At 33.4% G+C, this 21,316-nt stretch overlaps 1 protein-coding gene across 1 annotated transcript in view; it reads left to right on the plus strand.

Moving 5' to 3' along the window:
• Positions 1 to 21,316, plus strand: part of LOC125073127 (octopamine receptor beta-2R) — a 211,578-nt gene that overhangs the window by 127,677 nt on the left and 62,585 nt on the right. Inside the window, exon 3 of the mRNA XM_047683831.1 lies at positions 219 to 313. The gene's annotated coding sequence lies outside the window, so the exon portion shown is untranslated. The remainder of the gene's footprint in view (positions 1 to 218; positions 314 to 21,316) is intronic.

Here is a 21,316-nt window from a genome sequence, read left to right on the forward strand (position 1 = left end):
TATGACTTCGTTTACTAACTGCCATAATTTTTCTCGTGTTATACTATCTAACAAGAAATTTAAATACATTATTTTATATTTTGTTGCCTTTACTGTTTACAGATTATGTGAACTTCTCTGTATTTGGAAACTGTTCAAAATAATTACGCTCGTATTTGTATAATGATCTCGTGATCGCATTATGGCTGGAGCTAATTTCATTGTGTGTGCAAACACAGGTAATTCATTCTCGTAATCCGGTGGCTTGGTAAGCTGACACCACTGAAGAGAGGGATCATTCAAAGGATCTCCTTTTGCGGCGTGCTTTCTAATGGTAAGGAGTGCAAAATGCCTGATTTTGAAAGCTGAAACATTACTGGTAATTTTTTGAAATGAACCCACAATATTTTTGGTTAAGTTTCATACGTTTTAATAACTGAATCTAACTTCGGAAGGAATGTACTAACCAAAATCTTAATTTCAAGGTCAATTTGAACTATTGAACTAAGTCTTACAATGCATAAATTCTATATTGCTACGTTGGTTTACTAAATTACTGGTTTGGCTGTAGCCTATCTGTGGTAAGGTGTTGGACACACACATAGAATTAATTTTCAAAGATATATTCATACTGATAAAGGAGAAGACGTTTTATTTGAGTTACCGGGTAGAAAAAACGTATCAACCACGTATACATAACTCATACCAGAAATGAATAGCGTTTTGGAAATAGTTTTAATAAAATACATAGCAAACGTAGCTGTTGGCCGTTTTAAATATAAAAAATATATGATTAAGTAAAAAAAAAATAGAAAAAAAGTACCCTTAAAATTCTATAAAAAATAAGCGTCCTTAAGATTTATAACTTGGCACAATTCCATATTCATTTTTATCAATGCACGAGAGCTACCATCGCTTGCCTTATGACGTCATAATCACAGTTCCTAGTCGTTTGGCATTGTTCAAAACCATTTAGATGCGATTACGATATCACTATACTCGCACGAATGTGTATTTTGATATAATAAATAATGTACTTTCAGCTAAATTAATGCACTGCTCAGAATTTCTGATTTGTGGCAACGATGCTTTGAATATGGAATATAATGATTTTGTTATAGCTTGGCAAATAGATTTTCGATACCTGATGGATATTGGAATATAATTTGATTTTGATGTGTTGCCAAGGAGAATATATTGTTATACTGTTAGGAATTTAAACCTTATTTTATAATTAATATTAATAATATTATATTTTATTTCCGCCAACCCGCATTGGAGCAGCGTGGTGGAATATGCTCCAAACCTTCTCCTCAAAGGGAGAGGAGGCCTTTAGCCCAGCAGTGGGAAAATTAACAGGCTGCTAATGCTAAAAATATCATATCAAAACAAAAAAATACGGAGCGTTAGTCTCCGGTTCTCAGTTCTCTACATTATAAACGATTTAAGATCCGATTATAACAGTTCAGTTTTAAATGAACAAATATTAGAATAGGAAATTAGACATCACAGGGCTTAAAAATGTGTACACGTAAATTAAACAAGAAAAGTATAAAGAAACATGTAATACATTCTGAATTGCACAAAAAAATGAAAACAAAACCGTCATAAAAATTACGAAATCGTACAGTACGTGACACGTGGATCTTGACCGCGAAGGTCGTGTTTTCAAATCGAATGGAAATAATATTTGCATTCGTACTCAGCGGTAAATTAACACGATTGAAATGTTTGTTTCGAAAGAATTTCGGTAACAGTTCTACAATCTAAAACGTTGTATTATACGTGTATTATTACTTTTTATAAAAAAATGATCCATTTTTTTTTGTTTTAAATTTATAATCCAATGCATTGGATGCTTCTTCATAAGAGGAAAGGAGGCCTAAGTCCAAACGTAAACGGGCTGTCAATTTACAACTATTTCTTCTAACATTTCATTCGATATGCGCAAGTATTTTCATATAAGCCATAATTTAAGTGGGTTACGTTGGGCCTGTGATCCACCTGTTGGTAAGTGGTCACCACCGCCCATAAACATGTGAGCTTAAAAAATATTAACCACTAAACACTAAACCACATCGCTAATGCGCCAATGCACCATTAACTAACCAACTAAGCCAAGATGTGTCCCACGAGCCTGTAGTTACTTTGCCCCACTCACTCTTCAAGCCGGAACACAACAACACTAAGTTTTGTTGTTTGGCGGCAATATCCGATGACTGGGAAGTACTTACACAAAGTTCAGCCCTATTTATTATATAAAATATTTGTACCTGAAAATAAAATCGAATCGTTATTCCAAGAAATCATTTATCATATATCTTTATAATAACCATTTAATCTGAGTGTTAGAGTAACTTATACCCACAAGTATCATAAACCGTAACAGATAACGTCTTCATGCGTAACCGAATACACTAAAAATTTACTTAAAACAAACGAAGTTAATCCATTAAGCCGTCACGGTATGAAAAATTCTAACTAAGCCCACTGAAAGACTCTTGCTCATTTTCACACCTGTCATACGTCAACTTTCGAGTGACACCTGTCAAATTGACATTTAAGATGTTAGCCGCGTTCCACAGATTAGTCAGTGTGCTGTTGTTAATGAAATCGTTCTATTGTTTGTTTTCAATACGCTTAATTATGTATTTCGATGCTTTTTTTTTTCTTCATATAGTTGCCAATTTGTATTTAAATGAGGAAGTATAATTAAATTTTGTTTATTATACTGACTATCCGGGTACCTGATTGGATGTATAATCAAATATTTATGTATAAGATACCCAGTTTTTTAATGTATTATAGTTTTTTTTTTTTTGTTAGGTAAGACCTATAGACAAGGATCCTTATTTGGAATTTCAAAAATAAAAAACTTCTCAACACAATTTCAACCATATTCCTTATACACAAATATTGTAACGTATTTTTACTTAAAACCGGTAGACTTAAAACACAATTTCTTATTTCTATTAACAGATTTAATGAATTATAAACTTTTATCGCTTATTAGAGGATGAATATTGAAAAAAGCATTTACTTTTCTAAACAAAATTTCAGCCTGTGACCCATGAGACCCCTCGACTTAAACTGTACGTTTTATGTCAGTCCGTCATTTTAAAAACACTTAACTATTACTAAAGACTAATAATATATCCTTTTCTTTCAAATAAATTATAAGGTATTGTAAGATGATTTCTTCTTTTTAAAAAATGAGTCACTGGCTGTTTCAAATAACTAAAATATAATTATTATTGTACATGCAAAATGGTAAAAAAAAAATATACCGCTGAGTTTCTTTCGCCGGTTCTTCTCAGCTCCGAGGTACTAAATTCCAAACCGGTGGTAGATTTTTGACTTTGACTTTTGACTTGACTTATATTAAAAGATATATGTTTATATAATTTATATATAATAATCGAAATAATTAACTTTACTAACTAATAAATGATATTGAATCAATATATTAACCCTAAGTATACTTTTATAACGGTTTTTTAATATACTCGTTATTTTAGAGGATCCGGCAAGAAATTCAGTGTTGACTTCATCCCTCTTATCCATCAATAATATTACATAGATATGTTAAAATGTTATAATTCATATAAAGTATTTTCAAACCTTATTATAATGTGGTCTATTGAGATAAATATCTTTGAAACTCCCACGTCTATTCATGTTCCTAATTCACTAGTCGTGTTCGATGCAGAATGCGAATGCTCTTAATATTAAATTAATAGAGCACTTGACCTGCGCTATCTTTGAATGCTAGACTTGCTCTTCCGTAGCGTCGGAGATTCGCTTAGGTCTGCATCAGTCAAGGTTACGACGATATTAATAATTCTATCACATTAGTAACTTTTGAGAGCCGATATAGCAGTTGTCAGAACACTTGGATCTTAAAAGAAAAAGACCGTGGGTTCAAATCTTGGTAAATGCCGCTGAACTTTCATTTGTTTATTTAATTCATCTCGTGCGCGTTCAAGGAAAACATCGTGAGGAAAAATGTATATCGGATGATAATATGCCACAGATATATCAGCAATGCAACGATGCAACATCTTTAGAGTTAGCAATAGTAAAGCAGTTTGAAATAAATGAGCTAATACTTAAGATTACTAAACTTATGATACAACTACTTTAAAGTTGAACTATTTTGTTTAGTGTAACAAATGCTAATTAATTAAACTCTGAAGATTTTATTGCTAAATTTATAGCTAAACTTGATAAGGTAAATATTACTCTTGTCAGCTTTCCAATAATATCTTACTATATACTAATTTACTATAACTATGAAATATATATAATTGACCAAAATTTTTTGAATTCTATAAAAGTTGATTGATTGATTTCATTGAAAAGAGAATCTGTCGAAGTTTCTCTTTTTAATCAATCACGTACCGATAAATCAATATAATATGTAATAAAATTAATTACAATATCGAAGTGTTTTTATAATTTTTGTAACGTTAATTTTAACACAATCTTTAAACTTAAGAATTGATAAATACATGATATACTAGTTGTTTCTCGCGATTTTGCTCGCATTTTAGGGGTTTGTCGTAAGCTGTTGGGCATAAAAAGTACCCTATGTGTTTCCTTGGAATTTAATCTTGGTTTATAACGATTTCATCAAAAATTATGTTCAAAGGTTGGAAATAAGGAGCGACAGACTTTCGCTTTTATGTTATAAGTATGATTATTTTTGATGACATTGCCGCGACACAACAGTATCAGTATTCCATACTTTTTAATGATACGTCGATGACACCCACTACAATAGCAGTAAAAAACGTTATAAGTCAAAATTAACAAACAAGATTGTACTAATTCATAAATATCAATTTTTATTCGCCATTGAATATAGTTATTTTTGGTTTTTGGACGACGTCCAGAAGAACAACGAATCAACTGTCGCGTGTCAGATCGGTATAAATACAAAATGCGTTGGTTTAGTATGCACTAGTCGTTGACGACGGTTTGACGGTCGATATTTTAGAATTGTGCTCCGGGGTTTTTCGTGTCGCCAGATGGTAAGTGGTCACCACTGCACATAGACATACTATTGTAATACTTAAATGTTTTATTGATTTATACAAATACTTATCATTTATTAATCTGTCACCAAAAAAAAAATAGAGTCAATGATAATATTCACTTTTGTCCGTTTACATTAGCATACATACATTAGCAGCCTGTAAATTTCCCACTGCTGGGCTAAGGAAGTCTCTTTGAGGAGAAGGTTTGGAGCGTATTCCACCACGCTGCTCCAATGTGGGTTGGTGGAATACATATGTGGCAGAATTTCGTTGAAATTAGACACATGCGGGTTTCCTCACGATGTTTTCCTTCACCGCCGAGCACGAGATGAATTATAAACACAAATTAAGCACATGAAAATCCAGTGGTGCTTGCCTGGGTTTGAACCCGAAGTCATCGGTTCTAACAAATTAGCACAATTCTAAATTAATTCTAACCACTGAGCCATTGGATTGGATTTAATGAGAATAATCACGTTATCAATGGAGCTCATAATCGGTTAAGCCCATTAAATTTATAAAATTTGAATGCCGGAAAAACCATCGCTGGGCTTTGCCCGTTTGGGTATCAGATTTTCTACCACCAAACAGAAATACTCAGTATTTCTGTGTTCTGGTTTAAGCTGAGAGTGAGTAAGTCAGTGTAACTACAACAAGGGATATAATGTCTAGTTCCCAAGGTCGGTGGCGCATTGGTGATGTAAGGAATGGTAAATATTTCTTGCAGCCCAAAAGTTTATGAGCATTGTTGAACTCTATTGGCCTATTTGCCCGTCCGCCTACCTCTTACATTAACTACATCTATTACATAAGTTGATCTTATGAGTTTCTTGTTGACAGAAATTTGTGGATTTCCTTTTTTAACAACATTTGTTAAATATGTACGTGGTTGTTAAGTTAGACTGTAAGACGTACAAGCATCCTTCGTTTCACACTGTCAATTCACAGACCACAACAGGATTGAAGATGTCAGATCTTAGTGTCTGTAATTACATCGAATCCCTCGTGCCTGTAACATCATTAGCTCTTCAAACCAGACCACGTCAATTCAAATAATTGCTGTTCGGTGGTGGAATTGTCGATGAGGCTTCCCAGACTGAGTGATATAAATCTTTACCACCAAATATAAGCACCTTGTTATTAATTATTCGATACAAAATTGCGTTTACCTTATGACCTTAATTTTTTTAACTAAATTCGTAGTACAGAATCAATTTGTTGATCCATATGACTTTGTCACTAAGTATATTCTCCATTTATTTTAGTTAAGAAGCATTTAATTACATTACGAATGCTGGGATGGTCCAGTGGCTCGATTTGACCGTTAATCAAACAATTACTTTTAACGTGCTTAGTTCGTTTTTATAATTCATCTCGTACTCTGCGTTTAAGGAAAAAATCGTGAGTGAACATGTGTCTACATTAAATTAAATTCTGCTACATGGGAGTCCACCACAGTGCATTTTTTTTTTTTTTTTAGCATTAGCAGCCCGTAAATGTCCCACTGCTGGGATAAAGGCCTCCTCTCCCTTTGAGGAGAAGGTTTTGGAGCATATTCCACCACGCTGCTCCAATGCGGGTTGGCGGAATACACATGTGGCAGAATTTCGTTGAAATTAGACACATGCAAGTTTCCTCACGATGTTTTCCTTCACCGCCGAGCACGAGATGAATTATAAACACAAATTAAGCACATGAAATTTCAGTGGTGCCTGCCTGGATTTGAACCCGAAATCATCGGTTAAGATGCACGCGTTCGAACCACTGGGCCATCTCGGCTCTTGTGTGCCACACCAGTGCACCATCACCACCACCACAGTGCAGTGGATTAAATTCCAAAATCTTTTCTAGGGGAGAGGAAGCCTTAGTCCAGCAGTGAATCATTTACAGTATGTTTCTTATTTTACTTAGTTACTTAATAATTTGTATTTATAATTAATCTCTTGGTCGGCGATGATGCAAAACTCGCGTTTTTTGCTATCATTATCCCATAACTGTATCTACAAACCCATATTGGAAGATCGTGCTCTACAGCTACCCTTTTTTTTGTTTTATGAGGAGAAAATTTACGCATGCCTCCCGGTCGGGCCACCGGGACGGGTATGTGGGACTCAACCGGGATCTAATGCCCCATGCCAGGGCATGCTAATGCTAATGCCCTGTCCTACCCACTAAAACCATCCTCGGGTTTCCACCATGCCACCGAGTGGTGAGGCCACGGGATCGCCAAGGGCATGCAACCGCGACCCCACCAGCGGCAGCCTCCACGTGGGAATGTGACGAATTCCCCCGAGTCCGCTACTGGAGGTTGGGCATCAACGAAGCTGACGCCCTGTGGCGGATATGATGTTAGGCTCCGCTGCTGACCGCCGGTGTAAAACACCTGGGAGGCTCAAGTAGCGAGCCCTCCCACTCCCTCCTAGCCAACGAGGCCATTCACATGGTCCACCCTGACGCCGATCAGTGCCGTACCAGGAGCAGCCCCGCGGCATTCCTCTCGCCAGTCTTAGCCGTGGCCGACGAGCATGCTCAAGCCGGCCCCGTTGCCCAGGGTACGCCACGAGGAGGTGACTGACATGTACCCCAATCTAAAGCTACCTCTCCTGAGGTCAGAAGCTCAAAATACAGCAGGCATTTACAATTAATCTACATTTATGATTTGTTCCATTGAGATGAATTAAAAAAAAATATTTTTATTAATAATTCAAGCAATCGTCATAGTTTATTACAAATGACATAAAATGTATGGCATCCGTCCACGAGCCCCATCTATTTCTTGTATAATGAATATTTCCCGCTATTTATACATAGTTAGTCACACAGTTGTTTATATGGAATTTAAGATGCGATATATATATTTTTTTTTAATATTAGTTACAAACAACTGATGCGAACTAACGATCCAAATAATCGTGTCTTATTCCAAATTATTTTTTTTATCCCATTTGCTGTTGAAACACTCGGACCTTGGAGTAGTAGTGCAAAAAGCTTCATTAAGGGTATAAAACCTCACTTTATTACTTGTACTGAGGAAAGGAGGGCTGGTTCGTTTTTTTGCCCAGAGGTTCGTAGTTTCGATTCAACGGGGAATCTAGCTAGCAATCTTGCCACCGTTCCTCTCGGTCAAGATTTGTACAGTAACTATTTATTTTAATTAATTATTTTATATAGTTAAGGTTAGGAATTCTTATGTATATAAGTATATATAGAATACAGTTTTAATAAAACACACTAAATGCAGTTAAAGTAAAAAATGGTGTTAATTTTTATGTCAAAATCCGTTTTTCGAAATTTGGTCGTTGGGTTGTTGAATAATGCTGAAATTCTAGGTTTAATTATTATAAACTATTGTTATATGAATCAAGATCGAAAGTACCATCTTTTAAACTGAAATAGGTAGATTTAATTATTTCCTAAAAGAAAAAATACAGCAAAGATTAAGAAAAAATAAATATAATGTTTCGTTTTTTTTTCTGGCAAGTACGTACGCTTTTTGAGCACAAAATACTCTGCCAATGTCAAGTATAACAGAGACGACGAACAGAAGATTAATCGCTTTCGTACTTTGAAATTATTATACACAGAATTGTACGTAATTATCTAAAACAACATACCAACGATAAACATAATACAATGAAATTTGATCATTATTTATGTATATGTCATATAGACACCAAAATATTTACAAACAATATATAATATAATTCGTTACTTTTTTCGAAAGACGAGGCAGTTAATATTGAATACAAGATCATGTTAACAAAAGAGACGCGATTTCACTGACATCAAACACTGACATTTGACATTTAAATTGTTTTTTTTTTTGATTTGTTACAGTGGTGTCAGCCCACAATCATTCCGCCAAATACATATCAGTTACAGTGTTTTAGTTTTATAAATAAATAAAAATTAATATTTTTGACCTTGAAAATTAAGATGTTATGTCTCTTTTGTCTGTACATTGTACTTGCCCTTCAAACCGGCGCGATAGAATATATTATTATGTTGTTCGAAAAAATATAACTTTATTTTAATTACCGCGACACTGATCTATATTTTAAAACTTCAGTGCGAGTAAATTGTCATGTGCCGTAATGCATTCTTACTTATCAATGCCGGCTGGACATAACGTTTTCTACAATATTATTGTAGCTGATAACTGTAAATTTTTATAAATAAACAAATATTATCTGGCTCCTTAGCATAGTGAGAAAACCTACAACAGTTGGCTGAAGTTATGTTACTTGTATGTCCTTAAACCCTTAATAGAAGGAGTAAATAATATACATAAGACTATTAATAAGTTTGATTGCCTCGTTGCTCTAGCGGCTAAGATATAAAGACCATAGATGCCTTGGTTCTAGGTTCAAAGTCCAGATCGGGCCCGTAAAAAGATAGAGAGTTTTCTGTCGTAAAATTTTAGTAACAGCCCGGAGCCTACAATTTGGAAGTGTCTACACTACCTTGCTTCGAAAAGCGCGTAAAGCCGTTGGTCTTGAGCCTGAACTCTCTTCGGTCGTTTCAGATATGATGTTCCGTTTAATTAGAGTACACATTGCGTCTGTGTTTGTGCAAAAATTTGTGCACTACAATATGTCCTGTAGTCAGCTGATCTCCATCAAGATTGATCAGGACAACATAAATATATTATTAGTAATATTTATGTATATAATTTTTTTTTATAATAAATATTCAAACCAGTGTCGTTTTATACTCACAACAGGCACTTTTGTGAAATTGCTTTATGAATTTATATTTATTTTATATTACGTTTCTATTTGGGAAAGGCTTATACTTCTTAAATTCTTCGTATCTCAGTAAAGATAAAACTTGAGCCGTCTATGAAATTTTACTTACTTTTTTATATAACTTTTATAACTTTTCCTATAAATAAGTTTTGTAAGGATATCTATAATAGACTACAGCACAGTGAAGCTTTGATATACTTTTACATTTCTCTATTCATGCTATTTATTTTATGCAAATAATTTTAATACATGGTATTTTTTTATTTTTATTTATGAAATGAATTTTTGTTTGAGGCTCGATCGTATTTATTCATTTACACTATTATAAATTGCAATTAAAAATATGTTTATTTTAAAATGTTTATAAACAACTGAAACGACAAAGACGTCATCACAGCCAATACCGATCCTATGATATTTAAACAACTTCGTGGTCAATCAAATTCAAATTTAACAATAATATAATTCCCAAATTATTTAAGGTCAGTGAAGTATATCCTTGATATTCATTTCATACTTGTTTTACTGCTTACCAACATAGTATAGTAAAATAAAATTGTTACTAACATCAAAAGGGCTAAGCCTGAAATAAATTCATTTATTTATTTAATTTTTGGCAACATTTTGCCAGCTTCACGTTCTTAGAATTGACACCAAGTTATATACGAACTGCTTCTGGAGTGGTTTCCGATGTTCCCTATTCTGTGCCGCCCCAGAGAAGTACTTCATGATTTTAGTCTCCTGGGGCCACACGGGTTAATTGTGTCAATAATGTAAATATATTACGTCCCTCGTGAATGAGATTACTGTAGATTATTTGTATATTACAGCGTAATTGAAACATAGTATTATTGTTTCGTAGTAAAACGACGTATATACTCTGAAAATTAGCTTGAAATCAATTATTATCTTGATAAGTGGAATTTTTAAGAAAAGTAAAATATGTGTTTCTATAAATGGTCAATAGATGGCATTGATTTATCGTTAGCTATTTCTAAACAGCACATTTTTGAAGTTATGTCATTGTTATATTATATTTATGAAAGTTTAATAATCAGACGTAAGGTTCTTATTTACAAATATAATTTGTCTTACTAGACACCAATCCCCCGCCCACATACACAACGATTATAAGCATAAATTAAGCACATAAAAATTCATTGGTGCTTGCCTGGGTTAGAACTCGCAATCATCAGTTCAGAAGCACGCGTTCTAACCACTGGGCCATCTCTTTTTATATAAAGAGAAAATAAGGTAGGGTGCTATTTAATGGTATAATTTCATGGTAAGAATTACATGTTCGTGGAAAAACCATACCATTAATGACACGACTAAACCGGAAAATGTTATCGGTACATGGTTATTGCGCGAACAGGGTTAGTTAGCGATACTTTGCGCACACGCGCCAATAAATTGCACGTTTTTGGTAGTTTTTTTTTTTAATCGTCCCGTTCCTGTGCCTAATTACACTGAGGTAGATTTTTATTCGATACATGCATACAAGCATCCTATGTGACAACGGGAATAGTAGTTTATTTCTTTGAAGTATTCATCAGTTATAACCAGAAGAGTAAAACTTGTTAAATTTATTAGGACTCTACCTTAAGATAACTTAACACTCACAAAATATTAAAGTTAAACGAATAACTAAGTATATTAGCACCAAATTAAAAATGATAACTTAAAAAATAATAATAATAATGTATGTAATAAATGATATACTCAATTCAAGTAGGCGATTTAAAATCATTTTTTAAACAGCCATTAAATTTCATGTAAATCTTCCATCGGTACCATCAACAAATTCAGTATTTATTTTTTCATGGAATAAAAAATATATATAATTTTAAACAAACATACATATTATATTGCTCCATTTATGAGGTCAGTTAATAATAAATCCAAGTTTTTATCTTATAAAAATATTGTATATGACATGACTCTACTTAAGACTCTACAATAATGAAGTCGTTTGCCATTTTACATAAAATCGTATTTCCAACTCATACTTATAGTTCTAATATTATTAAAGACGGTGACGTTAAAAGAAAATATCACAAAAACACATAATTTTTAATTTGACCGAACAGTGTGTAAAACATTTTCATCCAGCTTAATATAATTTCGAAAGCGCCATGATTTATATATGCCAACGTGCGCGCGCGCCGATTTTTCAGAAAACTAGCGAATATGTGGCGTCTTTTGTTAGTGTGCGAGCGTGTGAAAATCCGTCGGGAAATGTTTGTGTTATTATATACTGTAAATAAAAATGACACACTTCTCAAGACAAGCTTTTTAGAGTTTTTGAATTATAAATATACTCTAAAATTGTAACAACTGTCGTGACCGCGTAGATATGACATTTTTTTTAAACATTTTAATCGCTTTTTTATTTTCGTCGACTTAGAGGAAAATATATTCAAATCTAATTATTATTATAAGTTCTATTTCTTCTACGAAATTGCGAAAATATGGTATGTCCTTATAAACGCAACACAATGTGTTAAATAAAAACTGTAGCTGTAAGTTGTACTTTTTTTGTTAATTCATTGCTTAATTTGGAAACACAATAACAGCCGACAAAATCAAAATATACTTTATTTAAGTACGTCGTCTACGGCGGGTACGAGCAATTTTTCGTAGTCATTTTACACAATTGCATTTACAACTGAGCTCAATTAGTATATATATAATGTATATTCGACATGAGAATTATTTTTTTACTTTTTTTCCTACATTTGGAATACACTGTTGGGTAAGACGAACAATGTACTTCAAATAATGGAAATGCTTAGATTTTTATTATCTGTAACTACCATTGAGGGTTAGTTTATACACTTTTCAAAGAATTTAATCCGACACAAGAAGATATCTATCTATATTTCCCTTCAACGTCAATCGCAAAATCAATCATTAAACATAAAATTAAATGTGTGTGCGTGTTTACATATAAATTCAATATGACCACTGCTGAATATATGAAAATCTTTCATATTAAAAAAAATATAGCAAGTAGGATCAATGATAGTTCTACTGACGATTGGTATCGACAGCACGATTGAATACCACTTCGATAGCGATTTTTCTCCGAAAATTCCATCAGCAGTTAACCATCCCTGTGGAAAAAACTATCAAGTCTCTGGAATGGAAATGGATGGTTCACGAGATAAGAAATGAATCGCCTTTAAACCTATTACAGACAGAATTGGAACCAAGCATTTTAAGTTAGCTTATTACTTAAGTTTTACCGCGAGTGTATGCTACTCAATTGATTTAATTCATAAAACTACATTGTATATAAACAAAAACCAAAATTACTTAGATTATAATGACCATTACCGCCTGTGGATCGATCGAAATAATTTTTATTAAACAAAAACCAATAAATAAATAACAAAGAGCCGAGATGGCCCAGCGATTAGAACGCGTGCATCTTAACCGATGAAATCGGGTTCAAACCCAGGTACCGCTTTTCATGTGCTTAATTTGTGTTTATAATTCATCTTGTGCTTGGCGGTAAAGGAAAACATCGCGAGGTGAAAACCTACATGTGACTAATTTCAACGAAATTCTGCTACATTTGTATTCCGCCAACCCGCATTGGAGCAGCGTTGTGGAATATGCGCCAAACCTCCTCCTCGAGGTCCTTAGGCCAGCAGTGGGAAATTTACAGGCTACTAATGTAATGTATACAGTAATGCAATGAATAAAAATGCGTACAATATATAAAAGCATTTATTTTCTTATTTTTGAAATAGTATATAACATACTACGAGTATACATACAAATATACTTTGAGAGTCGTCACTCCGTTTATTGTCACGGCATACGAGACTTATATCTGTCATATGGGATAGTTAATACTTTTTAGAATGTATTTATTTAAAGAATTTATTGACCGCCATAAAGTAATTGAAACAAAATACTGACTTAATGCCTGAAGGCATTCTCTGCCAGTTAACTTTTACGTCGAAGACGAAGACGGTCTTTAGTAAATGACAATCAAAATAAAAAAATCAAAATCAAAATATACTTTATTCAAGTAGTCATTTAATAAACTATTTAAAGTAAAGCTACCACCGGTTCGGAATGTAGATTCTACCGAGAAGAACCGGCGAGTAAATCAGTAGTTACTCTTTTTCAACATCTAAAAATACAGTCATGTTAGTTAAATACACTTATGTATGTATGTTATGTCTCCTGCCTGGAAGTCATCAAGCATTAACTCCACGCTTTTTTATCATCAATATAATCTTGCATCGAATAATATGCCTTCTTTACCAATGTATTTTTTACAAATTATTCGAATTTATGAAACGACAAAGTTAAAAATGTCTATAAAATAAATATAAATATACTTATATATAAAACTATAAAAAAATACATACATTGGAGTTGACCACTTACCTTCAGGCATCCCATTTGCCAGATCCTAACTGAAGAAAAAAAGATTTCTGGTCATTTGCTTAATAGTTCAATGCTTGTAATAGATTTAGCAGTCAAGGCTTAAGTTTAAATGCCTACTTCCTTTGTACCGTGACAGACTGACATACAATGGTAATAAGTTTAAACAATGGTTAATTAGACATGCATCGCTAATATTTGGATATATAGCAAAATAAACGCTTTTGCTTCAAGCTATTTTTAACTTTATCTTTTAATAAATAAGGCTTTATATTATTTGGCAAAATATAATTGTTTACTGCAGATTTTCTTGTCTCTATGTTTCAATCTTTCTGCTATATATTCGTTTGGTCTACATTTAGGATTTCTTTCTTTGTTATTATCGCAACTATACCATAACTTCATAACGACTATACTGATTTTATTCGTGTTTTTTTTTATTCTATGACTTTCTAGAAGCATTTGACGAAAAGGAAAAAACGCAAGTCATTGCAATTTTTCTAAAGAGCGTTTATGACAATATATTGTGTATCAAACAGCATTATAATTAACAGTTTGAATCGAATATTCATAGTTAAGACACAAAAATCAGCTAGAACATTTTTGGGACCACAATTCTAACTTTTCTTTGTAATTGATAAGGTTTATCTTATAGTGGATGCTAGAAATCCAAGGGCTCAGGTTAAGGTGTTTTTTTTTCTTCAGACTCGTTCTATTCCGCTGAGCTATAAAAGATTTCATGATGACTTTGATCTTTATTTTCCCTTCGTTGTTGATTTTCTTCATCAGATAGTACCGCAAGTAGACCTAAAAAAATCATCCTTTAAAATTACTAGACTAGGCTGTGTATGGACAGTCAGTAATTTTAAAATTTAATTCACTAGATTTAATAAAATTATATTCTGTTTATAGTCTGATTGTAGATTATAATCTAAGTATGCTCAACCGAACCAATGCAATGAAATAATGAATATTTAATTGTAAATCACAAATAAAAATAACAAAAAGTATCGAACGTATTAATGAGTGACTCAAATAATAGCATACCACGTGTAAACTAATTAGCTATATCTATAAATCATCTCAAAATTATTTACGACTGAATCAGACCTATTCCTAAATTTTCGTCCACATTTCTCTGCACCTGTTATGAAAGATCAACTATTCGTAAATAAATGACATCAGCATTTCTATTCTGTAAGAATTCACCTCGTATTCTCTGCGCTGATACGCTATTTTAATACGTATGTCCCATAGATATATGTAATAGGCAGGCGGACGGGCAGATAGGTTCACCTGCCATAGACATTGGCGCTGTAGGAAATATTAACCATTCCTTACATCACAACAACCTTGAAAACTAAATTGTAATGCCACTTTCCTGGATCATTCACCTTTCAAACTGGAAGACAAATATACCAATATTGCTGTTTGGCGACAGAATACCAGATGGGGTGGGGGAGTGTACGATATTATAGACAATGTCACTATCACTAACTGACAGTTTACGATTGTAGAGTGTTCCGTGAGTTCGAGTTCATAGTTACAGAATAGTTCCACAGAAGCTAAGGCTATAAATATTGTTTCGATATTTTGAGTGTCTGTTAATTTTTTAACACTTTAAATTCGTCGGTACTAGATACAGATATTTTTGGAACGAAGTTTTTTACTCGGCTTACTGTAGAGGAACTGGCACATATCGTCACGTATGGTTTGGTTATCCGGTCGGTAAGCCGTTTCGAGTCGAGTGCTTTGTCAAGAGATGCATACGTAGATCTTCTAATACTGCTGCGCCTGTCTTACAATGAAATAACCCTCGGTAATTTGTTACTTCGATTAACAAAAACAATCATCTTAGCTTTTCCATAAAAAATAAAACCAAAATCATTGTTGTATAGGTTTGGAGTTTATTCTACCAAGATTCTTCAATGCGAGGATGTGGATTCACGTGTGGATAGAGCCGAGATGGCCCAGTGGTTAGAACGCGTGCATCTTAACCGATGATTTCGGGTTCAAACCCAGGCAGGCACCACTGAAATTTCATGTGCTTAATTTGTGTTTATAATTCATCTCGTGCTCGGCGGTGAAGGAAAACATCGTGAGGAAACCTGCATGTGTCTAATTTCAACGAAATTCAGCCACATGTGTATTCCGCCAACCCGCATTGGAGCAGCGTGGTGGAATATGCTCCAAACCTTCTCCTCAACGGGAGAGGAGGCCTTTATCCCAGCAGTGGGACATTTACGGGCTGCTTATGTTATGTTATGTTATGCTTATGAGGATGTGGATTCACGTACATGAATTTGATCATCGTGGTGGGCGTACATGAATTTGATAGGCTTTAACTGTTCTCTTAAAAGAAGGGCTACAACCCAGAAGAGATTAATTTAGGACTATTCATAGGCTGTTAGTTTATTTAGAATTCTTTGAATTTAAAACATTGTTAGTCGACATTAAAATATCGTGACCTAAAAATAAAATACTTCATAACACAAAACCATTAATAGTTCTATATTTATCATGGTATAAACAAAAGCGTTCGTGGCACAAATTGTATACAAATTAAAGTTTAACCCATTTAGAAAATTATGAAACATCATAAATGAATCGATATTTTTCTTTAAGTTAAGTTGTAGTAAAAAATCCTACAGGTTAAACTTTAACCAAGTGATAGTAAAAAAATAATTTTGCTTCAGGAAACTACTTGGTGATAGGGCTTTGTGGAAGCCTATCTGGGTAGGTACGATCCACTTATCAGATATTCTACCGCCACACAGCAGTACTCAATATTGTTGTGTTCCGGTTTGAAGGGACATAACATCTTAGTGCCCAAGGTCGGTGACGCGTTGGTGATGTAAGGAATGTTATATACGATTAGGTGGCCCATTTGCTCGTCCACCTACCGTTTTCATAAAAAAGGGATATTTTCGCTCAAACGTTGCACAAAATTCAACTTTGAAGTACTTTGTGATAGAGCTTTGTGCCAGCCACTCTAAGTCACCATTTACACATCACAAATTTTACCATCGAATACTTAATATTATTATGGTTCGTTTCAAAAGGCGAGTGAGCCAGTGTAACTGGATACATCACATCTTATTTAACAAGTTTGCTGGCATTAACGACCACTCATATCAAGGTACCCAAATGTCCAACTCCATTACTATGTTAAATTAAAAAAAAAATGTCTCATCGATTATTTCATATTTGTTCAGAAGAGTTAATTTTGTTTTACATAACGAACGACATAAAACTTTTTTGTTCCGCTTATGGAAAAAATGGAATACGTCGCTCCCTACTTTATTTATCCATAGACCATCTATGCACTTTAATTAAATCAACAAACTATTATGTTTTTAGATATAACATCATGCTCTATGATATCTGTTACTATTCCTTTTTTTTTAATTTAATGCTTCAGTAGGTTTTTACTAAGTATTACAACATATTTCCCATGTAAGTACCTACTTAACCTACATACCTAAACCTAATTGATCGCTGCTCCTTTCCAAATGGCAGCTAAAAATGGCTCAGCAATGGCTCACGATCATTTTCAAACCTACTTAAATATATTAGCTGGGTATATTTTTACTTGTTAAATATTACAAAGTCGACCCTTCGTCGTTTTGGAAATCAATTTATTTATCATAACTGTATCCTGTTTAACAATGATGGTTATCATTTATATTTGAATTAAGCTCTGTGCCCATAGTTTCTACAGACGATTACATTTTATCAAAATGGTAAGAGAACATCTCGAAAAAAAATACTGTTTCTTTCGACAGTTCTTTTGAGTTTTGAGAGTTTTTTTTTAAAGCGGAACCTGTTTTCTCTTGTTTTTCTGCAATCTGTAGTTATTTTATGAAATGGGACGAAATAGTGTAACAGCTGGGAAAGTTTTTATGATATCTGTAGGCGGACGAGCAAATGGACCACCTGATGGTAAATGGTCACCACCGCCCATAGACCATGGCGTTGTAAGAAATATTAATCATTACATCACCAATGCGCCACCAACCTCGGGAACTAAGATGTTACGTCCTTTGTGCCTGTAGTTACACTGTCTCACTCACCCTTCAAACTGGAACACAACAATACTGAGTACCGCTGTTTGGCGGTAGAATATCTGATGAGTGGGTGCTACCTACCCAGGCGGGCTTGCCCAAAGCAACCAACGATTATTTGATTTGACATACGCGTGCGATGTTAGAGTTGGCCATCAGATGGTACAACTTCAATTCCAAGAGGATATAATGTTAATATTGCTTATTAATAAGGTAAGTAATTATTCTTGAGCTGTAACGCTTTATTTAGTATTGAATTATTGAAACAACGTATGTAATATTTTAATATCGTAATTCTAAATGTTATCAAAATGTAGACAAAGTCCAAGTTAACATAGCCCCGTATTGTATTGAATATAATGTACTATTCAGAATAAAAAGTATGTCCCAACGAACATTTCTATTCATCGCCCGACTTTAATATCCACCACACAAGTCGCTTGTATTCCAGAAATTCCATCCGTCTGGATTCCAACAATGAATAGAACGAAAATATTGCGATGGAATGGAAAATTCCATTCGAATATAGCTTTCGAGTAATAGATTCCTGGGTATAGCGCGATTCTTTTATAAATTGTCATTATTTTTATAACTGGACGGAACTTCGTATTACATTTAAAATATTTCTTGTATATTTTTTTCAAATTTATTTTTTCTTAGTTTTATAAAATAATATATTTAAAACACTGATAACAATATTTACAGTGATAATGATTCAGAACAAAAATATTTTCTATTCTTTTCAACCCTATGAATAAAAGAGATAGCATTAAAGCTAACTAAAAGATTTTATAGTGTAAATGTCTATTGAAGAATAATGATAATTTACTTACCTCAGATATGTCCCTTGAAGGGTGATTCAGCCAGTGTAACTACAGGCACAAGGGACTTATCATCTTAGTTCCCAAGATTGGTGGTGCAAAGGCGATATGAGGAATGGTTAATAGTTTTTACAGCGCCATTGTCTATCGGTGTCGGTCGGTCGGTGGCCCATTTGCACGTCCGCCTACCTATATCATAAAAAAAAAATACTCAGCGGACGCTAGTAAAGCTGCATATTTTTTTCCAATATCTAAAATTTTACACAAAACGAATTATTTACCTAAACCTACCTCGTGCACTATTCCGTCTATTGGTAAAACCCATGTGAAAAATTATTCTTTTTTTAAATATAAAACCTGTAGACATGTGACTACTAAGCTGAATTTCCCGTTTAAGCCTCCTTAACAGCAATAAAATTAAGCTTATTTAATTATTTCTATTATGGTTTATAATTCAGTGTATTAATAATCTGTATATGTCCTGCCGCTGGACTAAAGCCTCCTTCTCCTTTCAGGAGAAGGTTTGAAGCTTACTCCAATGGGTACACAAATGGCGGAATTTCATTAGAATTAGACACATTCAGGTTTCTTGATATTGGTGGTTCAATCATAGATTGAACGTATGCGTATTAAGGATTCCTAGAAGTAAAATATTGGATACTAGTGACTAGACTTAATAGACTTATCTACATAAAAATGAAAAACATCTTCGACTTGTAAGTGTCCCACTACTGGGCTAAAACTTTAGAAAACTTTTGATGCTTGAATCTCGTTGCTGTTCTAAAATGGGTCGAGAATTTGTTTTAAATAAAATAGTCGTGTGAACGTACCACCTGATGGTACCGCCCATATCAGCATTGTTGGAAATATTAATGATTTCCTTCAACGCTAATGCGCCAGAAAACTTAAGAACTAATATACTGTGTCCCTTGTGTCTGAAATAACACTCTCTCACCTTTCAACCCAGAACACAACAATATTAAGTATTCCTGGTTGATTCCAAATTATACAGTTATGATAGAATTTAATCCGATACAAGGTTTATTCACGATATCTTTCCTCAATAATAAAAATAAATTACCTACAGCAAAAAACACGAGACAAATTTATTTCAGAAGATTTTATGTTATGATATGTTTATGATAAATTTTCATGTCATATAGATTTTATTTGTGTATCTGCATGATCCCATAACGCCACTTTTTATTAATATTCTCATTCAACGTGCCATCAACCACGAGACTAAGATTATTAACCCGGTAATAACATTGTAATGAAGTACAACAAAATATGTAAGGAATTCTTACGATTTCAAGGAAATATTATTCTTAGAATGTCACACAAAATATTAAATACGTCACGTCAAACATAAATAACGCCGAAGAAAATTAACAACGACGTAAATTTTGTCAACTTTCCATTAAAATAAGCTTGAAATAATGTGTTCTTTTTTCAAATCATGTTTCGATCTTTTTACAAGATTTTGTTTATCCCGCTGAGTTTCTTTCGCTGGTTCTCCTCAAATCAAATCAAATAAATTTTATTCAAGTAAACTTCGCAATGAAGCGTTTTTGAATAGTCGATATTTAAATACTAACACCGTTTCGGAAAGCAGCCTCCAGGGAGAAGAAACGACAAAAAACTCGCATAGTTGCTCTTTTCAAATAAACATATTTACAATGCTGTTTTTTACAATATTTACTGTCCTGTGCTGGAATCCGAGCCTAAATCCAGGCGTTTTTTTTTCTAAAAAGTATTCTTTTGATGAATAATAAGATTTATTTATTAATTTAGTCCTAATAAACTTCTTAAATTTAGTAAATGGTAAATTGATTATTTTTCCCGACATCTTACTATATAAGGTCCGATGTGTTTATTTCCGAGTCGGTGGTAGATTTTTGACAATCAATGAACAAGTGTAACGCTTCTATATTCAATAAAGATTTTGACTTTGTTAATTTTTCAGATAAATTCTGACAAGCTGAATTATCCTTAGGATCTGTAAATTTGCACGTCGATTCAGTTACGGTGTAATTTTGATGTTTTTTTTTCACAGATACATAATTTTTTTGGGAATGATTTTAATAATGTAGGATAAACTGTTGCGTCTCAATATATTTACAACAATGTTATGTATGTACAGTAACATTGATCACTTAGATAGAATCAGTGACAATTATTGTATGAACACAAGATGTAAGGATAAGCTTATAACGTCAAGTTTCCGACTCCGCGAAGTCAATAAATCCTTCTTTGGGTAA

The sequence above is a fragment of the Vanessa atalanta genome, chromosome 23 (genome assembly GCF_905147765.1).
Source record: "Vanessa atalanta chromosome 23, ilVanAtal1.2, whole genome shotgun sequence".
NCBI lineage: Eukaryota > Metazoa > Arthropoda > Insecta > Lepidoptera > Nymphalidae > Vanessa > Vanessa atalanta.